The following is a 25,750-nucleotide window of genomic DNA, read 5'->3' on the forward strand; positions in this document are numbered from 1 at the left end:
GTGTTGCCACCCAATTAGTGTGCAAATTTTACCTTGTGTTACATGCACACCTGTGTTAACTAAGGGTTAATTACATCGATAGGAAGGGTTCAATCCTTCATCAAACATTTGGTGCTAAATTTCCACACGAGCCTCCTCCCTCCTTATTTCATCACACATTATCAATATGTCCTTCTATAGAGTATTTCTCTGTCTTTTTATTTATTGCACTAATGGTTGAAAATTATTCACATCCTACACAGAGCATTGATGGCAAACAACATTGACAAATAATTTGTTTTTTGCACTGCTATGGTTGCAGTTAGTTTCAGCAATAATGCTCCACAATTATGATATCCTCTTGGGTATAAGTTACATGGTAAGAGAGTAATTTCATATGACATCAGAATTGATTCAGATTATAAAAATTGGGTAATGTAGAAGAGATTATTGATATTTTGTATGTATAATTCTTTATTTGAATGATTTTTTTTAGGTATGTGTTGATTATAAAATCTTAGCTTTTAAGGCAAAGATGCACAGAAGTGTTCCATATTGCAGGAAGGTAGAGAACACAGTGCAGAAGGGCAGTCATGTAGTTTGATAGTGTTGGTAGATTGTTCTGTGTTGTGACAGTTTGGGATTCAAGCTCAGGGTAAGAGCACTGGGAATGGAAATCTGAAACTCTGAACATTGGGACTGGAATTAAGCATCTTCAAACATCCTTTTGAGAGGGTCTGGGCATGTTCAAGCATTGTGAATAGGGAGAATGGTACTGAGGTTGCTAACACAGTTGCCTGTATTTTAATAAGACTAATCAAAAAAAGCATGCTGTGATTTTGCTATCGTTGATATGGTGCTGATGTTTAGACATATTGGGAAGTTGGTTCTGGGATTTAGAGTTGGTCTCCAGAACATACGAATCTAAGGTATGTAAGAGATTTCAAGGGTTAAGTACGGTTGGGGAAATGGGTTTTGGATATGAAAAAATTGGACAGTGGCAGTTGGTGTCAAATGATGCCTGGGACCCACTGAAAGATACGAAATAAGTGGGAATGATTATGTAAAATGCCAAGACAGTTTCCTATGGCTGACAAGCATAAAACAACAGGGCCAGGTACTGGGATAAGAGTATTGCAAATTTATGGAATTCTGTACCATAGAGGGGTTGTGGATGCTCGGTAACTGAGTATGTACAAGGCTGAAAACAATAGATTTTTAGCATGTAGGATAATCAAACCACTGGTAACTGAGCGGAAAATCGGAGATGAGGTAGAGGAACAGCCTTTGCTTACTTGAATAGCAGAGTAATGGGCCATTCAGTTTGTTCTTCTCTTCCATAATTGTGTCTCTGGAAATGTTGGAGAGGGGTTTCCTGTTTTAAGGAGTCATGTAAGCCCTTGCATATTGACTTTTTAAGAGCTTTAATGTCACTTTTGCAAAATTGAGATGTGAGCTATCTCTTCCTTATTGTTCCAGTTTATATGTTACAAGTGTTTTTGATGTTTTAAACAACCAAACAATTTGGGTTTAAATTTAGGGGATCCTGCAGTGGAATTTGATGATAAGACCTTTAGTGCATTGAAATTGGAATGAGGGGCTGAGCATTGTTTGAAGTGACACAGCAGGAGCAGGAATTTTGATCAAGCTAGAAGATTGATCTTCATAGCCTACAGACATTGATGGAATTTTTTATTCTTCATTCAAAAATATCAATATTCTCTTTTTCTATACAAATATACTATTGACTGTTACTGAGGTAATCTGAGCTTTGATCTCTGATCTGTCTTTACTTAATGGAACTCTGTTAAAAGTCGCAGCGATCATACTACAATTGATTTCAGCATCAGGGTTATTATGCAATGACATCTAATTGAAACGTATGTGGAAATAAAGAACTGACGACATCCTGCTCAGCTGTGACTCTGTAGCTTGTCACATTGACTAGGTTTACAAATGATGAAAAAATAGATTGGTGATGCACAGTAATGGTTTGATAGCTGCATATATAACCATGTGAGAAAGGATACTGTTACGAACCAGCAACAAAAGAAACACACAGAGTCATGTATGAGTGTTAAATCTATTTTATTAATAACTACTTATGATAATAAGAAAAATAGAAGTAAAAATGTTAGATCTTAAACATTAACCCCAAACACTAAACTCAAAGTGTGTGTGTGGCAAATTACCAAACTCCACGTCCAGGAATAGTTCTCAAAGTTCAGTTCAGCAAGCCATAAGGTGAAACATGAGCAAAGGCTTCTTCAACAACCACCGTTAACTGAAGACAACGTAGAGAGAAAATAGAGAATAATTACGAAATCCAAATGTTCCATGATGGAACCCAAACGACACCTCAGTGTCTACTCAGCAGTGACTACTCCACCGCTTTGTTCCGAAGCATCTGCCACCCCGAAAGGCACTTGAATCATGGCTGTCCACACAAATACCTGTTTTCCACTACAGGTTAACGACAAAGTGGACTCCACTGCTTTGTTCCAAAGTATCTGCCACCCCAAAAAGCATCCAAGATATGGCCATCCACACAAATAACTGTTTCCTTCTACAGGTTAATGACAAAGTGGACTCCACTGGATTATCCCAAAAATCCATACGTGGATTGTAGTGACAGACACAGTTACTGTTTTTCATCCATCAGTAGAGACTAGCAGGCTGGTGTCCCTCTCCCCCCCTCTCCCCGACTGCTCCAAAAATGTCATTACGTCCTTATCTTCTGTTGTCGTCATCACGCCACACACACACACACACACACACACACACACACACATACACACACACACACACACACACACACTACTGTATCTTAAAGGGACATTCACCAATAGTAACCTAGTCCGTAACAGTACAAAAATATCTATTTGAGACTGTCTATCCCACTGATGTGATGAGCTTTACATCCTCTTGCTCTCAGTCTGATTCCAGATTTGTTTTGTTAATTTTCCAGGGTTTCTTTACAATATTTTTATTAAATCCATGGAAAAAAAATACAGAGTACATGCATAAAAAAAAGAAAGTAAAAATACTACTGAATACATTGTATTAAGTTGTACTTAGGATTACAATACTCTAAATCAATAATCACATATAGTAGTTAGTTAATAAGGAAAGAAAAAATTGAAATATTTTATTACAAAAAAAATCTACCCCCACTACCAAAACCCGAAGCTGTTAGATAGAAGAAACAGCAAGGAAAAACCTTAAAAAAACATAACCATGTCAGCCAATATCTGCATTTTAGTCCCCAAATCAGAGATTTTGAAAATAATTCAAAAAGGGTCCCCACAGGGTTTGCAAGTCTAGGTTAGATTCAAAAACTGAACAGCGAATCTTCTCTAGATTCACCTATGACATAACATCCCGTAACCATTGAACATGCGTAGGTGGAGTAGCTTCCTTCCATTTAAGCAATACTGCTCTCCTGGCTATAAGAGAAATAAAAGCCAGAATATGTAAATCAGAAGCCTTCAAAGTTATATCTTTTTCTCCAACAATCCCAAATAGTGCAGTCAAAGGATTAGGTTTAAAATTTATTTTAAAAAGTACAGAGAAAGTATGGAAGACCTCTGTCCAATATTTTTTAAGACTCTGACAAGTCCAAAACATGTGAATTAAGGAAGCCACTCCATTATTGTATTTATCACAGTAAGGAGATATATCAGAATAAAAACCGGATAGTTTGTCTTTAGACAAGTGAACTCTATGGACCACTTTAAATTGAAGGAGAGAGTGATGAGCACATAATGATGAAGTATTAACCAACTTGAAAATTTCATTCCAAGTTTCCTCGGAAATTGACATCTGCAAATCTTGTTCCCAAGCGTTTTTAATTTTATCTAGTGGCACCTTACTCATTCCTAGTAATCTGTCATAAATATTAGATATTGAGCCATCCTGAAAGGGTTCCAACTTAAAAATTACATCTAATAAATTCCTATCAGGACACAAAGGAAAAGAATGTAATTGAGACCAAAGAAAATCTCTAATTTGTAAATATCTAAAAAAATGAGCTTCTGGTAAATTATACTTGATAGACAATTGTTCAAACGAAGAAAGATTCCCTCCAACAAACAGATCTTGAAAACAAGTAATACCTTATTTGTCCCACTCTTTAAAAATGACATCAATCATAGAAGGTTTAAAAAAAGTAATTAGAGAAAATGGGACTGGACAAAGAAAAACTCAATAAACCAAAATATTTTCTAAATTGTAACCAAATCCTCAAGGCATGTTCAACTACTAAATTATCTGTTAGTTCAATTAATGATAAAGGAAGTGAAGAACCAAGCAGAGAAATAATAGAACATTTTTTAACAGAGTTAATTTCCGAAGAGACCCATACTGGACAAGTCTCTCGATTAATGTAATATAACCAAAACCTAAGATTTCATATATTGACTGCCCTGTAATAAAATCTAAAATTAGGTAGGGCTAAACCTCCATTCTTTTTAACCTTCTGGAGGTGAACTTTATTTAATCTAGGATGTTTATTATTCCATATGTAAGAAGATATAATTGACTCAAGAGAGTCAAAGAAAGATTTAGGAATAAAAACAGGTAAAGCCTGAAATAGATATATAAATTTAGGTAAAATATTCATTTTAATAACATTAATTTGGCCAATCAATGATATAGAAAGGGGAGACCAACTTGATAAAACCCTTTTCACATAGTGTAATAAGGTTAAAAAAAATTTCTTTAAATAAATGCATATAATTTTTAGTAATTGACACTCCCAGATAGGTAAGATGATTTCTTACAATTTTAAAAGGAATATTAATATCAAATGGTACCAAGCTATTCAGAGGAAAAGGTTCACTCTTGTATAAGTTCAATTTGTAGCCTGAAAAATAACTAAAGCGAGAAAGTAAATAATTTTCCGGGACTTAGTTTTCTCTCAGTTGCCACTGACAACTTAGAAGTATCTTCAATAATGAGACCATATGAAAAGTAACCATTTAAAAGTCTTGGTTAGATCATAGTGTTCCACCATAAACGATGTAGAACTTTCTCACTCCCTATCCTCATTTTTACTTTCCTTGATCGTTCTAATTGTAGGCTTAAACTCATATGAACATTATTCTTGTCCTTATTTCTTATTATTAACACAATTCCTTTTACAAAGAAACATTTACAAATTAAAATCTAAATCATCCATTTGGGCTTCACTTTACCATATGTCCTCCTTTAAGTACAAGGAAGTAACTAGCTTCCCCGTCCACAAATGCAGATTTAAAGTAACTTATTTTTGCTTTTCTTCTACGTTAGTTCTTTTATAATCCCCAAACTAATTTCCCTAAAACCTCACCTTGAAAAATGTAGTGAAACATAAATTGTCCATGACAGTTGTTTGCCTCTGGCTGAAAACTAATGATGATCGTTGCAACTTGGATATTGCTCCACACTAACCCACTTGCGGGACTTAGTAGGTGCAACTGGAGAGAAAGAGTAAACTAATGTAGTTCAATTTTGATTTAATTTCCCACCAATTTAATATATGTTTGGATCAGCAATTTTTGTCTTTGAGTAACTTCTATGGAACGGACCTGGACTAGCCTTCTGGCAAATGCTTCCAAGAGCCAGTAGGCTGGTCTTCATGAAAAAAATTCAATAAATGTTAAAATAACAAATACTGTTTTAATTTTACTTTTTCCCATTTGCTTTGATATGTTTGGATCATCCATTGCAGACATTTTTTTTAAAAAATGGTAAACCTTTGCAGCATTGGTCTTCATTGTGCAAAAACCAAAGGAAAATGCTGATCAAGGCACATTATTCTGCCAGTGTGATTCAACATGTAAAAGGTACTCCTGATCAAACTGACAGTGGATTGAAATGTTGAAATTGACAATATGCTTAGCAATAAAAATTAAATAATTGAGGGGAATGTTATCCTTAAATTTTTGTTTAAAAATGTTAAGTTTGGCTATAGCATTTAAGAAGAATACAAACAATTCAACTAAAAATGTTTTATGCATTGCTTTTTATTTGCTTTTCTATATAAGAATACATTTTTAATACTTACATAAATTATTGGTATATGTTCATGAGGAAAAAGCCTATCTTGGGTTTAAATAATGAAGCAAATCACTGGAGTTTTGCTTTCATAGTAGAGGAAATCACACGACACTGGGTATTTTTTAAAATATATTTTGTTAACTATTTTTTATTCTATGTGTAATAAATCCCAAATGTGAAATTAATTGCGAGTTAAGTTTTTTGGTAAACTTGGTGCAATTATATTAAATACAATTCAGTTTTCAAAAGGGATTGTGAGGGTCAACATGTTGGTTAACTTTGTGCTAATCTATAAACAATCTTGACACTGAAAACCAAAAGGTTCTAAATTTAGGTACCGTCAGCATTGAGCAGTTCAGGCTGAGGTATAAGTAAACTTTGAAGTTATGTTTCTGCAATGCTGCCCAAAAATATGCATTCAAATCAACTTCAGAAGAGTGCCCATAACTACACCTGATTAATTTTTCACACACCAGGTATTCCAATGATCTCTCTGTGAGATTGCTAAGTTAAATAGAGGCTTGAGGGACCTGCTCCATCTCCTTGTATTTCTGTGCACATTGGACCTAGCAATCCTCAAACTGAGTGGTAAGCAGTTTTTCTGCAAGCAAGTTCAGTGAATGATTCTTTCCAGTACTTCACAGATTATCAGGACTTGGCCAACAGGGCAGTAGTTAGCTGGTTAATTCAGGAAAGGGAAAGCTGTTTTGCCACAGGATTTGCACCTCAAATAGCCACAGAAATCTAGTCTTATGATTATCATAAATCATGACTATTCTATTAAAAACAAATGCAGGAGTGTCATAAACAGGGGTGCACTCATTATTAGTACAGACAATTTGCATATACGTAGCACTGTTTAATATAATAAAACATTTCAGCCCGCTTCACAAGAGAATTATCAGACAAGATTTGAAACTGAGCCACACAAGTTTTATTGGATAGATGACCAAACACTTGGTAAAAGAAATAGATTTTAAGCAGTATATTGATGGAGGAGAGGCAGAGATATGTAGGTAGGAAATTATAGAGCTTTTGGTCTAAGCAGCCAAAGGAATGCCTGCTAAAAAGGATCAATTTATCAATCATGTACTTGGAAGTATATGATAAAATAGGACAAAGTCAGTATGGTTTTGCTAAGGGGAGATCTTGCCTGACAAATCTGTTAGATTTCTTTGAGGAGGTAACAAGCAGGTTTGACAAAGGAGAGTCGGTGGATGTATTTACTTGAATTTTCAGAAAGCCTTTGAAAGGTGCCACACATGAGGCCGCTAAATAAGATGAGAGCCCATGGTATTAGAGGCAAGATACTAGCATGGATAGAAGAGTGGCTGACTGGCAGAAGTCAGAGAGTGGGAATAAAGGGGTCCTTTTCAGGACGGCTGCTGGTAGAGTTCTGCAGAGGTCAATGTTGGGACTGCAACTTGTCACTTTATACATTAATGATCTGGATGAAGGAACTAATGGCATTGTGGCCAAGTTTGCAGAGAACACCAAGATAGGTGGAGGAGAAGGTACCGTCACAGAAGCAGGGAGTCTGCCGAACAACTTAGACAGGTTGGGAGTGTGGGCAAAGAAGTGGCAGATGGAATACAGTGTAGGGAAGTGTGGGGTTATGCACTTTGGTAGGAAGATTAAAGGTGTAGACTAAATGGAGAGAAAATTCAGAAATTAGAGATTCAAAGGAACTTGGGAGCCCTAGTTCAGGATTCCCTCAAGGTTAAACTTGCAGGTTGAGTCGGTAGTAAAGAAGGCAAATGCAATGTTAGCATTCATTTTGAGAGGACTAGAATATAAAAGCAAGAAGGTACTGCTAAGTCTTTATAAGGCATTGGTCAGACTGCATTTGGAATATTGTTAACCATTTTGGGCCTTGTATCTAAGGAAGGATATGCAGGCCCTGGAGAGGGTCCAGAGGTGGTTCACAGGAATGATGCCAGGAATGAAAGGCTTAACATAGCAAGAGCATTTGATGTCCTGTGGAATTTGTTGCCACAGTGCCCTGTGGAGGGCAAGGCATTGGATGTATTTAAGGCAGAGATTGATAGGTTCTTGATTGGTAAAGGGGTTAAGGGTTGGTGGGAGAATGGAGTTGAAAAAAATTAGCCATGATTGATTGGTGGAGCAGACTCGATGGGCTAAATGGCCTAATTCTGCACCTATATCTTATGGTCTAATTGAAATCCATAATGATCAGGAAGCCAGAAATATAGGAGGGAGTGATCTTGAAGAGGATGGAATCACACCATGGAAAAATTGAAGAAAGAATGAAAATTTTAAAATTCAGGTGTTGCTTCACTTGCTGATTTTTTAAAATGTACCTAATGTGATTTTTTTCAGAGCCAATTTTGGATACTCCTTTGTTGCAGCTGTTTGAATTTTGATCAATTTAATAGTGACGTAGACAAGTCATTTGCCACCCTTTTAAATACCATCCTGCTTGAAGTTTGAGTAGAAAATATATTTTTCTTTATTTGCATTTGTAACTACTTTTTTAGATTATTTTCATAGATTGCTTTTTTCATTACAACTTGCTCTAGTCCTTAACAAATAATAAACTAAATGAAAACATGACGTGTAGCTAATATTGAGACCCAGTATTAACAAAGAAAGATGGTAAAAATTGTCCTAGAGCCAATAATATAAAAATGAAATGATTAACTGATTTTTGCTTATTGAGGCATGGAGATTTGTCCTCAGTTGTTTGCAGTAAATGCATCCGAAATTCAAGTCCATTGATCAATGATATTTTCCAGTCACGTTGAATTAAAATAATATAACACTTCAATAACATCAGAAGAACAAATAATCAATCTTAAAGCATCACAGAATCCACTGGAACAGAGTCAATGACAATAACAATTTAACTAACCTTAATGTTAAAATATACTAACTAAAATCATTTCTGTATTTAAAAGATATTGATATTCCATGGGTAAAATATAGGATGTTCAAGACATAGGATGATGTTTGACTTACAAGGAATATCAAGAATGTATGCTATGCATGTCTGTAAAATAAAAGTACACATCTTGGAGAAATAACCTAACTCTGTTTCCAGTTCAATTGAGGATATTGTACTAGACAATAAACTTAGCTTCCATGTGTTGACAGAGGAGAGGTTATTACCTATAGCTAGCAATAAATTGAATTGTGAAAAGTTTAACTTTGACAGTTAGCATCTGTTCTTGTCTATGAGTAATTTCTGTGGAACAGGCCTGGACTAGCCTTCTGGCAAATGCTCCCAAGAGCCAGTAGGCTGGTCTTCATGAAAAAAATTCAATAAATGTTAAAATAACAAATACTCTCTCCACACCTTGTTTTATTTTTACTTTTTTCCATTTGCTTTGATATATATGCATTAATTATGGTGACGCTGTGTTCATAAGTCACAAAGCCTTGTCTTTTATCATATTGAACAAGGCCAGGCGTGCTTTAACTGCCAGGGTTGGGTTTTAGCTTCTGTCTCTCATTGCTTTGAGATCTTGTAAGTATTAACTCTAGTCTTAATGATCAAATTCCAAAGATCAGTATAATTTTTTGGAAATAAAATGATCCACGATACTGTCCAAAAGAAGAGCAAAGAGGCACACGGAAATTTCTTCTCACGGAGGGTAGTGAATTTCTGCAATTTTTAAAAATTATTTTATTTTATACAGCACGTTAACAGGCCCTTGCAGCCCAATGAACCCACACTGCCCAATTATACCCATGTTAACCTACAAACCTGTACGTCTTTGGAATGTGGGAGGAAACCGGAACACCCAGAGGAAACCCAAGCAGTCACGGGGAGAACATACAAACTCCTTACAGACAGTGGCAGGAATTGAACCTCAATCGCTGGCACTGTAATAGCGTTATGCTAACCACTACGCCACTGTGCCACCCTTAACAAGGGTTCTGGAGGCCAGATCATTGGAAATATTTAAAATGGAGGCAGATAATTTTTGAAAGATTGGATAATTAAGGTCTTTGGGAAAATGAAACAGAAGAGGGGTTTGAAGCCTGGCGTAGGTCAGCCAAGATTGCATTGAAAGGTAGGGTAGGCTTGAGAAGCTATTATTTTCTTGCATTCAAAGATCTCCTGATGTACTGTGCAACACTTGTACTTTAACCATTATCTTCGCCACCCTTTCGGAGTATCTAGTTCTCCAAAATCCCACTGACGAAATGTTTATGAATGTTTACTTCCATAGTTACTAATAACTCACTAATATATCCATATAATTATAGAACAATGTTAAAGAATTGGATCCATAACTGGCAACTACAGAAAAATCATATCTATTCATTTTTAATTACAGTATAATACAGTAACATTGTAAATAGGAAAGATTTGATGGAATGTGCCACTCCACAACCTTTGAAAGTTTAAATATTTTTTATTAAAGATTAAGGATAAATATTTTCTGATCTTTACATACCTGTGCGTGATTTATTAAGACGTTCCAAGTAACCTGTTAACTTCTTGTCACTTCTGGCAGTTACTTCATGTGAATAATAAGATTAGTGCCAAATTGCATCATTCCCACAGTTCCATTCACGCAGTTATGCATCCAGTCATGATGCAGAATTAGCAAAGTTGCATTTTCCATTTCAGCATCAGCAGCCACCGTACTGCTGTCATCGCAAACTCTGTATGCGTCGCTGTTAGTTTTTTTTTAACTCACGCCTAGTATGTGGTAAGACCAACATTCATTGCTTTTTCATCCTTGGTGGTAGAAATTGAGAGTTTGGGAGAGGCTGAGGAGGAGGATCATGTAGACGGTACACACTGTAGACAGTGGTGGAAGAAGTGAATGGTGGATGAGATACCAACAAGTGGCTTGTTCTTCTCTTGCAGGATACCTCCAACCTGTTCTTGTAGCTGTAGTATCTATGTGCCAGGTCAGTTAAATTTCTAATCAATGGTCACATCCAGGATGCTGATGGTGAGGAGCTTGGTGATGATAATGTCACTGAATGTCAAGAAGTGGTGGTTAGATAGTTTGTTAGAGATGTTTGTTGCTTGGCATTTCTGTAGCACAAATGTCATTCATCAAAACATGTCTGAATGTTATCCAGGTCATTCTGCTTAAACTCATGAACTGCTTCATTAACTGAGGATTGCAAATGGAATTGAATATTCCACTTCTGACCTACGGGCAAAGCTGAAGATGGTTGAGCCTATGCAGTGAAGCACTGTGATTGAGATGGTTGGCTACCAATGACCAACAACTATCTTCTTCTATGCAAGGTATGACTCCTCGAGTCAAAACCCGCCTTGATGTTCAGTGCAATCAGTCTCAGCTCACCTCCTGAATTCAATTCTTTTGTCAATGTGCAGACCAAGACTAATGAGGTATGAAACTAAGTGGTCTTGGCATAAACAAACTGTATTGGTGAGCAGGTGAATACAGCTTGATTGCACACTGTTGCTTGTGATTGAGAGAAAACTATAAGGGGTATTAGCAAGACTGGATTTGTCCTGGGTTTTGTGGACAGGACATATCTGGATAATTTTCAATTTGTGGGTTAATGTTTGTGCTCTTCTAGGGTAAATTGGCTAGAGGAATAGCTAGTTCCTGGGAAAATCTTCAAAACTGTATTCAAAAGATTGACCAGGCCCAAAGCCTTTTCTGTATTCAACTTTTAAATTTTTTGGGGGGGGGCTTATGGGTACTGCTGCCAAATCAAGCATTTATTGCCCAGTCCTTTTTGCCTTTGAGAAGGTGGTGCTGAGCCATCTCAAACTGGGCTGTTTCTCTGGTAAAAGTACACCCATGATACTGTTGGCTAGGGAGTTGCATGATTTACACTCAGCAGCAATGAATGAACTGTGATATACTTCCAAGTCATGAGGTTATGTGACTTGGAGGGCAATATGCAAGTGATTATGTTCCCATGTACTTATTGCTCAATCTTATTATTAAAAGTAGAGGTTATTAGTGTGGGAGGTGTTATTGATGCAGCCTAAGTGAGTAAGTGCACTTTGTAGATGATATACATTGCAGCCAAAGTGCACTGCTGGTGAAAGGAATGAATGTTTAGGGTGGTAGATGGGGTGCCGATCAAGTGGGCTGCTTTACCCTGAATAGTTGTTGAGAGTCATAGGAGCAGCACTCATCCAGGCAAGTGGAAAGTACTCCATCATACTCCTGATGTGCCTTGAAGATGGTGAAAAGGCTTTGAGATGTCAGGAGGTGAGTCAGTTAGCACAGAATACCCAGCCTCTGACCGGCTCTTGTAGCCACTGTATTATTATTGCTGCTCTAGACCTCAATGTAGTCTGGGTCCAAACATGGACAAAAAGCTGAATTCCAGAGCTGGAATGAGAGTGAACAAGTGTGACATTGAGGAGCCCAAATAAAACTGAAATGAATGGGTATCATGGAGAAACACTCCAATGGTTGGAGTCATGCCACACACAAAGGAAGCTGTGGTTCTCCTCAGCAAGTAGTCATGAGACCAAGGCAGCATTCCAGTGTGGGCTCATACATGACAGGAGCATTCACACCAGAAAAGTACCTGGTAATTACCATAGTCAACACGAGAGAATCAAAACATTATTAATAATCTAAGTTCCCTTTATTAATTCTTATCCTATGAGGGCCAACCTTTAAGGTCCAACATTTCTTTTAGGTACCCACTTCCTTTTCATGTACTTTTCATACACTCGTACTGTCTGTGTTTATATTGTTTGCTGGCTTACTTTCATAATTTATTTTCTCCGTCTGTTTAGTCATCCTTTGCTGCTTCTAAAAAGATTCCCAGTTTTCTGACTTATATTCACAACATTGTTATGCTTATAATTTAATGCTGTCCTTAGTTAGCCATGGATTGATCATTTCTTCATGTAGTTTTTATCAATCAATGGAATTTATCTGTTAAGGATAATGAAATATTCCTTAAATGTGTGCTATTGCTCATCATCTTACCTTTTAATCTATTTTCACAGTCCATTATTAGCTTATTCTGCCTTCATGCCTTTGTATGAATACCATTATTTAAGATGCCAGTTGAAGACCTAACTTTCTCACTTTCAAACTGAATGGGAAATTCTATCATGTTATTCTTCTCCAGAGGATTGTTTACTATAAGGTCAGTGATTAATCCTCCCTCATTGCATACAGCAGAACTAAAATAGCTGTTTCCTTGGTTAGTTCCACAAGATTTATTCTAAGAAATTGGCCTGAATATACTCTGAATGCCAGAGGCTACCAATGCCAATCTGACATTTTCTAATCTGTATGAAGATCAAGGTTGCCCAGGTTTGCTCATTCTTTCTTATACGTCCCCAATATTTCTTGATTTATACTTTGTCCTTTGTGTGGCTACTGAAAGGGAGCCTATTACCTAATCCAATCAATAACATTTTCCCCTTGTTTTTTCTAGTCTTCACATGTTGATATTTAAGCCAAGATCATTTCTCACTGCTGTGCTGATCTCATCCTTTCCTAAAAGAATCTTCCCACCTCCTTTTCATTTCTGTCCATCCTAAAATGTCAGTTCTAAGTCTCAGGCAATGTGGAAACAAATATATTCTAAAATGTGTGCCATTGCTTGTATATCCACAGTCTTTGTTTTAGTTCTACCTAGGTCCTTCCCTTAACTTCTTCTCCAGTACATAAATGACTGTATTGGTGTTGCTCCCTGCACTCAAAAAGAACTATGACCACTTTGATCACTTTGCACTAAACTGGACTTTGTTTTTGTTCTAATTGTGTCCTTTCTTGTAAAAATTGTGTATAATTAATGTTTAATTTATGTTTTTCTTGTGAATGCTGCTTATATGATGCTATGTGCCTGTGATGCTGCTGCAAGGAAGTTTTTCATTGCACCTGTGCACACATGTACTTGTGCCTATGATAATAAACTAGACTTTGACTTTGAGCTCGAACATTCCATTATTTTTACTGCTATCACTTTCTCATGGTCCATCTCTAGCTTTTCCCTTCCCTTTTAGGATGTCTACCTCCATCTCAGAGGATAGGTTAGCAAAAAATTCCCTTTAGAAACCCACAAACCCTCACAGCTATCTCAGTCATACTTTCTCCCATTCTGAGAGTACACTGTTCCATCCCAGTTCCTCTGGCTCTGTTGTATCTACTCTGAATATGAGATGTTCCACACAGGTGCCTCATCTACTTCCCACATACTGCTCTCACACCCTGTCCTCTCAGACAGCACAAAGATAGTTTCCCTGATCCTCCCTTTCCACTCCATTAGTTTTCTCATTCAGTGAATCATCCTTCATAATTCTGGCTACCTTCAGTGACATTACGTCACCAGACACCCGTTCTATTCCCCTCCCCTCCCTTTTGGAAGTAGAGGTGGTTGTCCAGTGTTCAGTTCCAATCACAGTTCTCAAAATAATAAAGCAGTCCAAGCCGGGTGCAGCAAAACCTGGCCAGCATTCAGAAATGCAATGATCTAGCACATGTAATGTATTTGACACATGGGTACTAGGCAAAGGTAATTTCCATTGACTAAGCTTAACCAGCTGCATGACACTCAATGGAACTATCACCATCAAATCCACTATGACATGAACTTAATTGGACTAGCCATATAAGTACTTTCACTACAGGAGCAGTCCTAAAGTTCACCAACTGATTATGGCCGAAGTTATTCAGTATGGGACTCTTGTCTAGTTCTTCTTCACTACAAGGCTAGTTAGTTTACCATAAGGTTACAAGGATTGATTTGTAAGGATTAGTTCTTTTTGACATTTTCCCAGGCCTGGTTATTTTTCTGTAACCAAGTTGCCAAAACTATATATTGTGGAGTACAGTCATTCACTAATCCACAACTTCGACATGCATTCTGGAAAAGATAATCATTGCCCAAAGCTATGATCTGAACAATAAACACAGTTGAGTATTTCAATTACTTAAGTTTTAATGGAATGAGGACATGAGATCATGTAGAAAAATCCACCTATTCACAACTAGTTGTTGGAAAATCTAGTCTCATAGACAACAGACTGATAAATGGCTTCAATTCTCTTAAACAACTCTATTTCTTTCATAAAATTGATGCTTTCTCTCCCCAAATTGAAGGATCTGATGCCTAAATTAATTAGTTACTTAAGTGTGGAGGCCTTTTCTGCATGTAGACCCTTACCATAACACTTAAGGGGCACTTGAATGAGTTTATTAACCTATCTGGCAAAAGTCCTATTTAACCCTTTCATGTGAATATTTGCTTCATGACATCAGCCTTGGTCTTTTCACTTGGTTCTACTTTTATCTTGGAGTCAATATTTAACTTAAAATACTGCCAAAGGTTTTACAATTTGAAGATTCCTCTCCATCATTTTCTGAAAAGGGTCTACTAGTCCAAATTTTTCTTTAATTCTCTTCATCCTTCAACACTTAGGGGAGTTCGCTATATTCCATAAAGGATCTCAATAGCTGTCTTGTACATTGATGATAAATACTGAATGTACCATTGTACTGATGTGAAATTCTGTGTTGGTTTGTTTTATTGATTACTATTCTGTGAAGCTTGGAAGTCTGATGTGCTTCCTGTTGACTAGGCTTTTGAGCTTTGGTATGAATGGGAATCCTGCCAGAAACTTCTCTGTTTAAGATTGAGGTAATTTAATTCTTGGGCCTCCTCACTGAAATCAGCAAGAATGACGTCACATTCAATGGGAAGGAGCTGGGATCATACGGGTAAATAGAGAATATAAGGGACCCAAAGGAATAACCCCTATTTTTCGGATTAATGCTGGAAAAGCACATACTTGTATGGATCAAGCTGCCAATGGTAGGAAGAAGAGGGAGATTTGAGGCAGAATTTAACCCATGAGTGGTTGAGTTTGGTGGATGCTCAGAGATTAAATGTGCTAAAAGTGACCATGGAAGGAGAAGCTGTTAAACTCTTCATCTAATCCTAGTTCTACAGGCCAATTTGAAGAGGTGGATTATCAATTACCACTGAGAGAGTTTTGAACTTTGAGTTACCCAGATTTCCCAAATTTCCTGGAACTTTCAATCGGAAGACAGTAGCACTGGAGGTAATAACCTGGACAGGCAAATTATTCAGACCTAGCAGGGAGAAGCTAGCCCATGAACCAAACAGGTTATTTCTATCTATGTCAGTACCCTTGATAATTTAAATACTTCTATCAGATCTCCTCTTCACCTCTGGTCCAAGGAGAACAACTCAGCTTCTTCAGTCTCTCAACCATGGAATCATTTTGAGAAATCTCTTCTGCAGTTTTTCAAAGCTTTTTATATTTTCTCTGAAGAATAGCACCCAAAACTCCCAATGTAGCCAAAACTTAAAATTTTTTCATGGAGGCTTTTGACCCGAAATGTCAACTTTTTTTCTTAAGAGTCCTGACGCAGGGGTTTGATGTGAAGCGTTGACAGTTCCTATCTCCCCACAAAGCTGCTTGACCTGCTGAATTCCTCCAGCAAATTGTTTGTTGCTCCAAAGTTTTATCATGACTGATTGCACCTTGGTAGCTGGCAGAACTGCCAAAGGATGATGTGTTTCACCCCATCAGGTTTTTCACCCCACTAGCCTCTGCATCCAGCATATCATACTTCGCAATTTCCACCAGCTGCAATGGGATCCCACCACCAGTATATATCTTACCCTCTTTCTACCCCCCCCCCCCCCCCCCCCCCTTCTACTTTCCCTATCAACAGCTCTCAGTGATTCCCTGGTCTGCTCCTCTCCATCCCAACTCTCACCTTCCTCTGGCACTTTCCCCTGCAACCATAGGAGGCACAACACTTGCCCCTACACCATTTCCTTCACCACCATCCAGGGACCCAAACAGTCCTTCCAAGTGAGGCAGAGATTCATGTGCACCTCGCCTATTGAATCGGGAAAGGGCAGTGAATAGATGGGCAGCTGGAAGTAGAGAGTATGAGGGAGGGCTGCACGGAGGAAGCGATGCAGGGATTGGGAATGGCGGGTCCTGGGAATGGAGGTAGAGGGACTGTTAGAGGGATTATGGGGAAGAAGTGGGTATGGAGTTAGTCTGTTGATTCGGGACAGTGGAGGGGAATGAATCTTGTGGGTGGTGGGAAGAATGCTTTGGGGGAATGATTTTCTTTTACCCAGTGGTTGCCCTCTCACTTGGCTACAGTTTTGCTCACTCGTTTACCTAGCAATGCTACTTGACAACTTTCCTCCACCCTGTTACGTGATGCACCACTTTGTGGCCACGTGCAGTTAGCTCTCCCCATTCTTTCATTATAATTAGATAATGGGATAAAGTGCAGCCTTGGAACAGATCCCTTGATGTGATGAAATTATCTGTATGGATGTAATGCAAAACAAAGTTTTTCACTGTACCTCAGTATACGTGACAATAAACCAATTTACCATTTACCAATTTCTTTTGACGTGGCCTCCTCTACGTTGGCCAGACCAAGCGTAAGGTAGGCAGCTGTAGCTGTAGATTGGGCCTCTGGTTGCATGTCCCTTCAAGTCCCCTCTCCATTTCCACTTCCACCTGTCTCTCCTTGAACTTCTCCACTGCCAGGGTGAGGCTAAATGCAAACTAGAAGAACAACCCCTCATGTTTCACTTAGGCAGCCTACAGCCCAATGGTATGAACATGGAATTTTCCAATTTCAGGTAACTCAAACCTCTGTGTTCCTTTCCCATTCCCCCAAGGTTCACCTTTTCCATTACTCCTCCCTCCCCCATTATCTAGATTCATTATCTTCCACCACCTTGTTCCATCTTCCCATCACCCACACACCTATCACCCTGGCTTTCTTCCTATTCCCTCCCCATACTGCTCATCATCCCTCCCTTATCTGATTCCATTTATCACCTTCCAGCCTCTGTTGATACCTTCCCCCTCTCTGTCCCCCCACCTAGCTCCATCTGCCCATCATCCCCACTCACCTGATTCCACGTATCATTTTCCAGCTCTTGTCTCACCCCTCCCTCTCACCTCTTTTATAATGGCTATCTTCTCTCTATAATCTCAGTCCTGATGCAGGGTCTCAACCCAGAGCATCAACCATCCCTTTGCCTCCACAGATGCTGCTTTACCCGCTGAGTTCTTTCAGCATCTGCAGTCTCTTTTGTCTCAATACTTAGAACCATTTCTATTTTTTTTAAGCCAGGTATCTGTTATCACCCCACCCCGCCTCCCCTCTTGTCCACCTATCACTGCTCTGATTTTCCCCCCTATATATTGGGCTTCCCCTTTTCCTATCTTCATTCCTGAAGAAGGGTCCTAACCCAAAACATTGACCATCTGCTTTTCTCCACAGATGCTGCCTGGCCTGCTGAGTTCCTCCAGCATCTTGTTGTTTTCTCATCTAGATTTCATCTGCAGGCCTTTGTTTTTCATCTGTTGTCACAACCAGGTAATTCCACATAGTTAATTCTGCCTGCTGCTAACCAGCCTTGTTTAGCCTGGTTTTGTCAAAAAAAAATTATTTCTGCTTCTGGTGCTATCTCTGTTTCTCCCAATCCTTTCTGCATCTTTTTTCTCCTTTCCCCCAACAAATTGATTTAAACCTCCCACGAAAGCACATGAGGTGCTAACGATCTGGCCTATAAAGGTCCCATATACCCCAGGTTCCAGTGGCTAGGAATCTAAAGTCTTCCCTCCTGCACCATAACTCCAGCCACGTAGTTATCTTTGATTACCTCCTACTTCTATTCTCACTGGTTAGTGGCAGCTAATCAAACATCAGTGACATCCCCTGTGGAATTAGCAAAAGCCTTATGACCCTTTGGTTTTCTCAGAAACAATATGCTACAATCATTAGTGCATACATCCTAACTCTGCAAGCTTCAGTTGAGGCCAAGAAGGGCCCCTACTCTGACTTGGGGGGGGGGGGGGGGGGGGGGGGGGGGTGGTAAGAACAGCCCTGGTCTGTGTCCCAAAGGAAGTAAAACTGACCCTCCCGGGCAACTTCAGTGTCAGGGTAGGAAAGCACACATTCCTCTGACAAGGCCTAATTGGCAAGGAAGGAGTAGGTAAGGCAACTCCAGTAGGATCCTTCTCTTGACAAAATGTTTGGAGTATGGCCATAAAAACAAACTGTCTTATTAAAGAAATGAGCACAACATAGAACACTAAAGCATAGTACAGGCCCTTTGGCCCACAATGTTGTGCTGACATTTTATCCTGCTCTAAGATCTATCTGACCTCCAATAGTTAAACATACAGTACGGATATCGTTTCAATTTCATAAATTTTTTGGATTGAATAAATTTAATTTATCAAGTCCTATTCAATCTAATTTTTTCTTTCAACCATCTAGAATTGACTCAGCCTTTTCCTTATGGAGAATGAAGGGAATAACATGTTTTTGAGATTTATTCATCGACAACTGTTTTTTATCTTTTGAACAGTTGTCTAATAAATACAATCTGCTTAGATCACACTTTTTTCGATATTTACAGATTAGAAATTTTTTAAAAGTTACTTTACCTTCTTTTCCGACACCATATAAAATTGAAATTACGGAAAAAATTTCAGGTTTTAATCCTTATCAGAAGGGCCTGATAGCAATAATTTATGATCGGATTATGAAAATACGTTCAGAGGAACTTGATAAGAATGAATGGGAAAGAGAACTCCAGATACTTTTACCTACAGAGACATGGAAGAAAATTCTTCAAATAGTTAATACCTCTTCTATGTGTGCTAGACACACTTTGATACAGTTTAAGGTGGTTCACAGGACCCATATGTCCAAGGACAAGTTAGCCCGTTTTTATCATCATATAAATCCTATATATGACAGATATAATTCGAAGGTTGCTTACCATAGAACAATACAGCACAATACAGGCCCTTCGGCTCACCATGTTGTGCCGACCTTCAAACCACTCCTAAGACTATCTAACCCCTTCCTCCCATATATCCCTCTATCTTAAATTCCTCTATATGCTTATCTAACAATCTCTTGAACTTGCCAAACGTATCAGCCACCACCACCACCCCAGGTAGCGCATTCTATGCACCAACCACTCTCTGGGTGAAAAACCTCCCTCTGACATCTCCCTTGAACTTCCCACCCATTACCTTATAGCCATGCCCTCTTGTATTGAGCATTGATGCCCTGAAAAAGAGGTGCTGGCTGTCCACTCTATCTATTCCTCTTAATATTTTGTATACCTCTATCATGTCTCCCCTCATCCTCCTTCTCTCCAATGAGTAAAGCCCTAGCTCCTTTAGTCTCTCCTCATAAACCATACTCTCTAATCCAGGCAGCATCCTGGTAAATCTCCTCTGCACCCTTTCCAATGCCTCCACATCCTTCCTATAATGAGGTGACCAGAACTGGACACAGTACTCTTAAGTGTGGTCTAACCAGAGTTTTGTCAAGCCGCATCATTACTTCGCGGCTCTTAAACTCAATCCCACGATTTAAGAAAGCTAACATTCCATAAGCTTTCTTAACTACCCTATCCACCTGTGTGGCAACTTTCAGTGATCTGTGGATATGAACCCCCAGCTCCCTCTGCTCCTCTACACTGGCCAGAATCCTGCCATTTACCTTGTACTCCATCTTGGAGTTTGTCCTTCCAAAGTGTACCACTTCACACTTCTCCGGATTGAACTCCATCTGCCACTTGTCAGCCCAGCTCTGCATCCTATCAATATCCCTCTGTAAGCTTCGACAGTCCTCCACACTGTCCACAGCACCACCGATCTTTGTGTCATCTGCAAACTTCCTAACCCACCCTTCCACCCCCTCATCAAAGTCATTAATAAATATCACAAAAAGTAGAGGTCCCAGAACCGATCCCGGTGGGACAACACTAGTCACAGCCCTCCAATCTGAATGCACTCCCTCCACCACAACCCTCTGCTTTCTACAGGCAAGCCAATTCTGAATCCACACGGCCAAGCCTCCCTGGATCCCTTGGCCTCTGACCTTCTGAAGAAGCCTACCATGTGGAACCTTGTCAAATGCCTTACTAAAATCCATGTAGACCACATCTAGTGCATGACCCTCATCAATCTTCCTGGTCACCTCTTCAAAGAACCCTATCAGGCTTGTGAGGCAAGATCTTCCCTTCACAAATCCATGCTGGCTGTCCCTAATCAGTCAATGATTCTCTAAATGCTCATAGATCCTATCTTCTAAGGATCCTTTCCAACAGCTTGCTCACTACAGACGTAAGGCTCACTGGTCGGTAATTCCCTGGACTATCCCTACTACCTTTTTTGAATAAGGGGACAACATTTTCCACCCTCTGATACCATCCCAGTGGACAACGAGGACTCAAAGATCCTAGCCAATGGTTCAGCAATCTCCTCCCTCGCCTCACAAAGCAGCCTGGGGAATATTCCATCAGGCCCTGGGGACTTATCTGTCCTAATATTTTCTAACAGCTCCAACACATCCTCTCTCTTGATATCTACGTACTCTAGAACATTACCCTTACCAACGCTGTCCTCAGCGTCATCAAGACCCCTCTCCTTGGTGAATACTGAAGAGAAGTATTCATTGAGAACCTCACCCACTTCCACAGCTTCCAGGCAAATCTTCCCACCTTTGTCTTTAATCAGACCTACCTTTACTCTAGCCATCCTTCTGCTCTTCACATACGAGTAAAAAGCCTTGGGATTCTCCTTAACCCTACTCGCCAAAGCCTTTTCATGTCCCCTTCTCGCTCTCCTGAGCCCCTTCTTAAGTTCCCTCCTTGCTACTCTATATTCCTCAAGAGCCCTGTCTGATCCTTGCTGCTTACACCTTATGTATGATGCCTTCTTCTTCCTAACTAGTTGTTCCACCTCCCTTGTCACCCATGGTTCCTTCACCCTGCTATTCCTTCTCTGCCTCACCGGGACAAATTTATCCCTAACATCCTGCAAGAGATCCCTGAACATCGACCACATCTCTATAGTACATTTCCCCTCAAAAATATCACCCCAATTTACACTTTCAAGGTCTCGCCTTATAGCCCCATAATTCACCTTTCCCCAATTAAATATCTTCCCGTCCTCTTTGCCCCTATCCCTGTCCATGACAATTCTAAAGGTTATGGAGCAGTGGTCGCTGTCCCCCAAATGCTCACCCACCGATAGATCTGTCACCTGACCCGGTTCATTACCTAAAACTAGATCTAATATGGCATTCCCTGTAGTTGGCCTGTCAACATACTGTGACAGGAATCTGTCCTGTACACACTTAACAAACTCTACCTCGTCTAAACCTTTGGTACTAAGCAGGTGCCAATCAATATTTGGGAAGTTGAAGTCTCCCACTATAATAACCCTGTTATTTTCGCATCTTTCCAAAATCTGCCTCCCAATCTGCTCCTCAGTATCCCTACTGCTACCAGGGGGCCTATAGAATACTCCCAGTAGAATAACTGCTCCTTTCTTGTTCCTAACTTGCACCCATATTGACTCTAGAGAGGATCCTTCTACATTATCCACCCTTCCTGCCGCTGTAATAGTATCCCTGGCCAGTATCGCCACCCCTCTTCCTCTTCTCCCCCTCTCCCTATCCCTTTTAAAACACTGAAAACCAGGAATATTCAATATCCATTCTTGCCCTGATGTCAGCCATGTCTCTGTGATAGCCACAATATCGTAGTCCCATGTACTTATGCAAGCTCTCAGTTCATCTCCCTTATTCCTGATGCTTCTTGCATTTAAGTAAATGCACTTTAGCCCCTCCGCCTTACTACTTCTATAGCCTGTACTCTGCTTCTCCTTCCTCAAAGCCTCCCTACCTGTTAGATCTGACTTTTCCCCATCCCCTTTTTCCTCTGACCTACTCCTCTGGTTCCCATCCCCCTTGCAAACTAGTTTAAACCCTCCTGAACCACCCTAGAAAACCTGGCTGCAAGGATATTGGCCCTCCTCAGGTTTGGGTGTAACCCGTCCTCTCTGTACAGGTCCCACCTTCCCCAGAAGAGATCCCAATGATCCAAAAATCTAAAACCCTCCCTCCTGCCCCAACTTCTCAGCCACGCATTTATTTGCCATCTCCTCCTATTCCTACCTTCACTATCACATGGTACTGGCAGCAATCCCGAGATCGCTACCCTCGAGGTCCTGTTTTTCAGCCTTCTGCCTAGCTCCCTAAACTCACTTTTCAGGACCACATCCCTCTTCCTACCTATGTCGTTGGTACCAACGTGAACCACGACTTCTGGCTGTTCTTCCTCCCACTCAAAAATCCTGTGGACCCGATCAGAGACATCCCGGACCCTGGCACGTGGGAGGGAACATACCATCCGGGATTCATGCTCACTGCCACAAAACCTCCTATCTGTTTCCCTGACTATCGAGTCCCCAATCACTACTGCCTTCCTCTTCTCCTCCCTTCCCTTCTGAGCAGCAGTAACAGTCCCAGTGCCAGAGACCTGGCTACTGCTGCTAGGCCCCTGCAGGTCATCCGCCCACCTACAGCTTCCAAAGCGGAAAACCTGTTATTAAGGGGAACAGCCTCCGGGGTCCTCTCTACTATCTGCCTGTTCATTTTCTTTTTCCTTTTCCCTCCCCTGACAGTCACCATTCTATCTACTTCCTGGACTCCAGAAGTACCCGCTCTAAGGGGGGTGACTGTCTCCTGATGTACAGTATCTACATAACTCTCTCCCTCCCTGATGCTGTGCAGTGTTTGAAGCTGCAACTCCAGCTGATCAATTTTGAGCCGAAGTTCCTCCAGCCTCAAGCACTTACTGCAGATGTGGCCGTCGTGGACCTTGCTGCGGTCCACGAGCTCCCACATCAAGCAGCTGCAGCACACCACCATGTCCTCCATCTGAACTAATTCTTTTTTTTCTTTTTCTTCCCCCCTACCTAGTTTTTCCCTGCTTAAAAATCTCTAACAGATAATAGGTAAACCTTACCTTAACTTACCAGCTACTCACCCCTTTAAGCCAAAGCCCCTTGAGCCAAAGTCCAAATCACTCTGCTCCCACTCACTCAGCTGCCCGCTCCGACGCTGCCCGCTGGATATGGCATTCTTTTTAAACTGTGCGCGCGCTAACAACTGACGTCACACGCCTGTGCACTTACTCCCCGCTATCTCTGAAACCGTTAGAAGAAAGAGAAAAAAAACTGCTTACCTCCTCGGAACTCCTCGGCTGTTTCCGTGCGCTGGCCTCTCACTCCCGATCGAAACACCAAAGACTTCCCTGCTCTTTTTAAACTGTGCTTCCCTGATACATATATTTTGGTCCTGTCCCCTTTTGCAAAAATATTGGAAAGACATTTTTAACATTATTTCATCTGTATTGAACATTGATTTACAACCTCATCCTACTACTGCAATTTTTGGGTTACCAATGATGGAATCTCGCCATTTATCTGCTTCCACTTGTCGTACGATCGCCTTTGTCACATTAATGGCCAAGTGATCAATTTTGTTCAAATGGAAGGATGCAATACCTCCCACCACTTTTCAGTGGTTTTCTCAAACTATAGCATGTTTAAACTTAGAAAAAATTAGGAGTGGCACTGTTGATCCTTCGCTTAAATTTGAGGGAGTTTGGAGTCCATTTATTCAATATTTCCGTATGATATAAGCTGACCTTTTTCAGATCCCTTTCAATGACCTTTGAATATAGAGGAGTGGAGTTGACAACATAGTAATTTTTTTTCTTTTTAATTGAAGAAATATCAGTCCAGTTGTTTTTTGAAGTTTTTGGTTTTTTTTGGTTTATTATCAATATTTTTTTTGATTTGGGTGTTCTTTCATATAATTAAATTTCATTTCTTTTCAATCTTTCCTTTTGTATTTGTTCACTTAATAAGAGAACGGGAGGCCTAGATTACTTTTTTTTTACTCCTTGTGATTATATTGTAGCGGCTAGCTACACACTACAAAATGAAGACACGGAGTCGCTGGTTCAAAATCAGAAGTCAAATGAACGACAGGGGCGCGGTGCGCCTTTAATGTCCCAAAACTTCCCGCGCTACAGTTCCCGCGTTGACGTCACGTGTGGATCACCTGACCTTCCCACGTTCAGGCTTTCCTAGCCCGACAATGGGGAAGAAGGAGGGCCCTGCGCCATCTTGGATCGGGGCCTCCGACGACGTTCGCGATGTCGGGAGCCGGTTCGATGCCAGTTCGGTGAGTCACTACATAACCCCACCTCCCCCCGCCCCCCCCAGAACTGGCAATACCGTCGCGAAAACCAGAATTAAATAAACTATGACTTGGGTGGCCTGCCCCTGCACCGCGCTCGCTGGACCACCACGGGCTGGTCCAAGTCTAAATGAGCCAGCTTCAGCCGGTCAATCGTAAACACCTCCTCGCGCCCCCAATGTCCAGCACGAACGTAGACCCATTGTTCCTGACGACCCGGAATGGCCCTTCGTACGGCCGTTGCAGCGGTGATCGGTGCACGCCCCTCCTGACGAAGACAAACTTACAGTCTTGGAGGGAAGTCGCCATATGGGTCGGGGCCTGTCCGTGTCGCGAGGTGGGAATCGGGGCCAGGTTTCCAAGCCGCTCGCGCAGCCAGTCGAGCGCCGTGGCAGGTTCTTCCTCTGGCCCCCGAGGGGCTGGTAGGAACTTGCCCGGGACGACTAAGGGCATACTGTAGACCATCTCCATGGATGAGGCATGCAGGTCCTCTTTTGGCGCAGTGCGTATCCCCAGCAGGACCCTGGGGAGTTCGTCTACCCAGTTGGGCCCCTTAAGGCAGGCCATGAGTGCTGACTTCAGGTGGCGATGGAACCTCTCCACCAGCCCATTGGATTGCAGGTGATAGGTGGTGGTGAGGTGGATCCGGGAACCCCACAAGTCGGTGACGGCAGACCACAGGCCGGAGGTGAATTGAG

General features: G+C 40.6%; 1 protein-coding gene across 1 annotated transcript in view; it reads left to right on the top strand.

Annotated features, from left to right (window-relative positions):
- Window positions 1-25,750, top strand: part of chst6 (carbohydrate sulfotransferase 6) — a 78,472-nt gene that overhangs the window by 210 nt on the left and 52,512 nt on the right. The window lies entirely within an intron of this gene.

This window comes from Pristis pectinata, chromosome 13 (genome assembly GCF_009764475.1).
Source record: "Pristis pectinata isolate sPriPec2 chromosome 13, sPriPec2.1.pri, whole genome shotgun sequence".
Lineage (NCBI taxonomy): Eukaryota > Metazoa > Chordata > Chondrichthyes > Rhinopristiformes > Pristidae > Pristis > Pristis pectinata.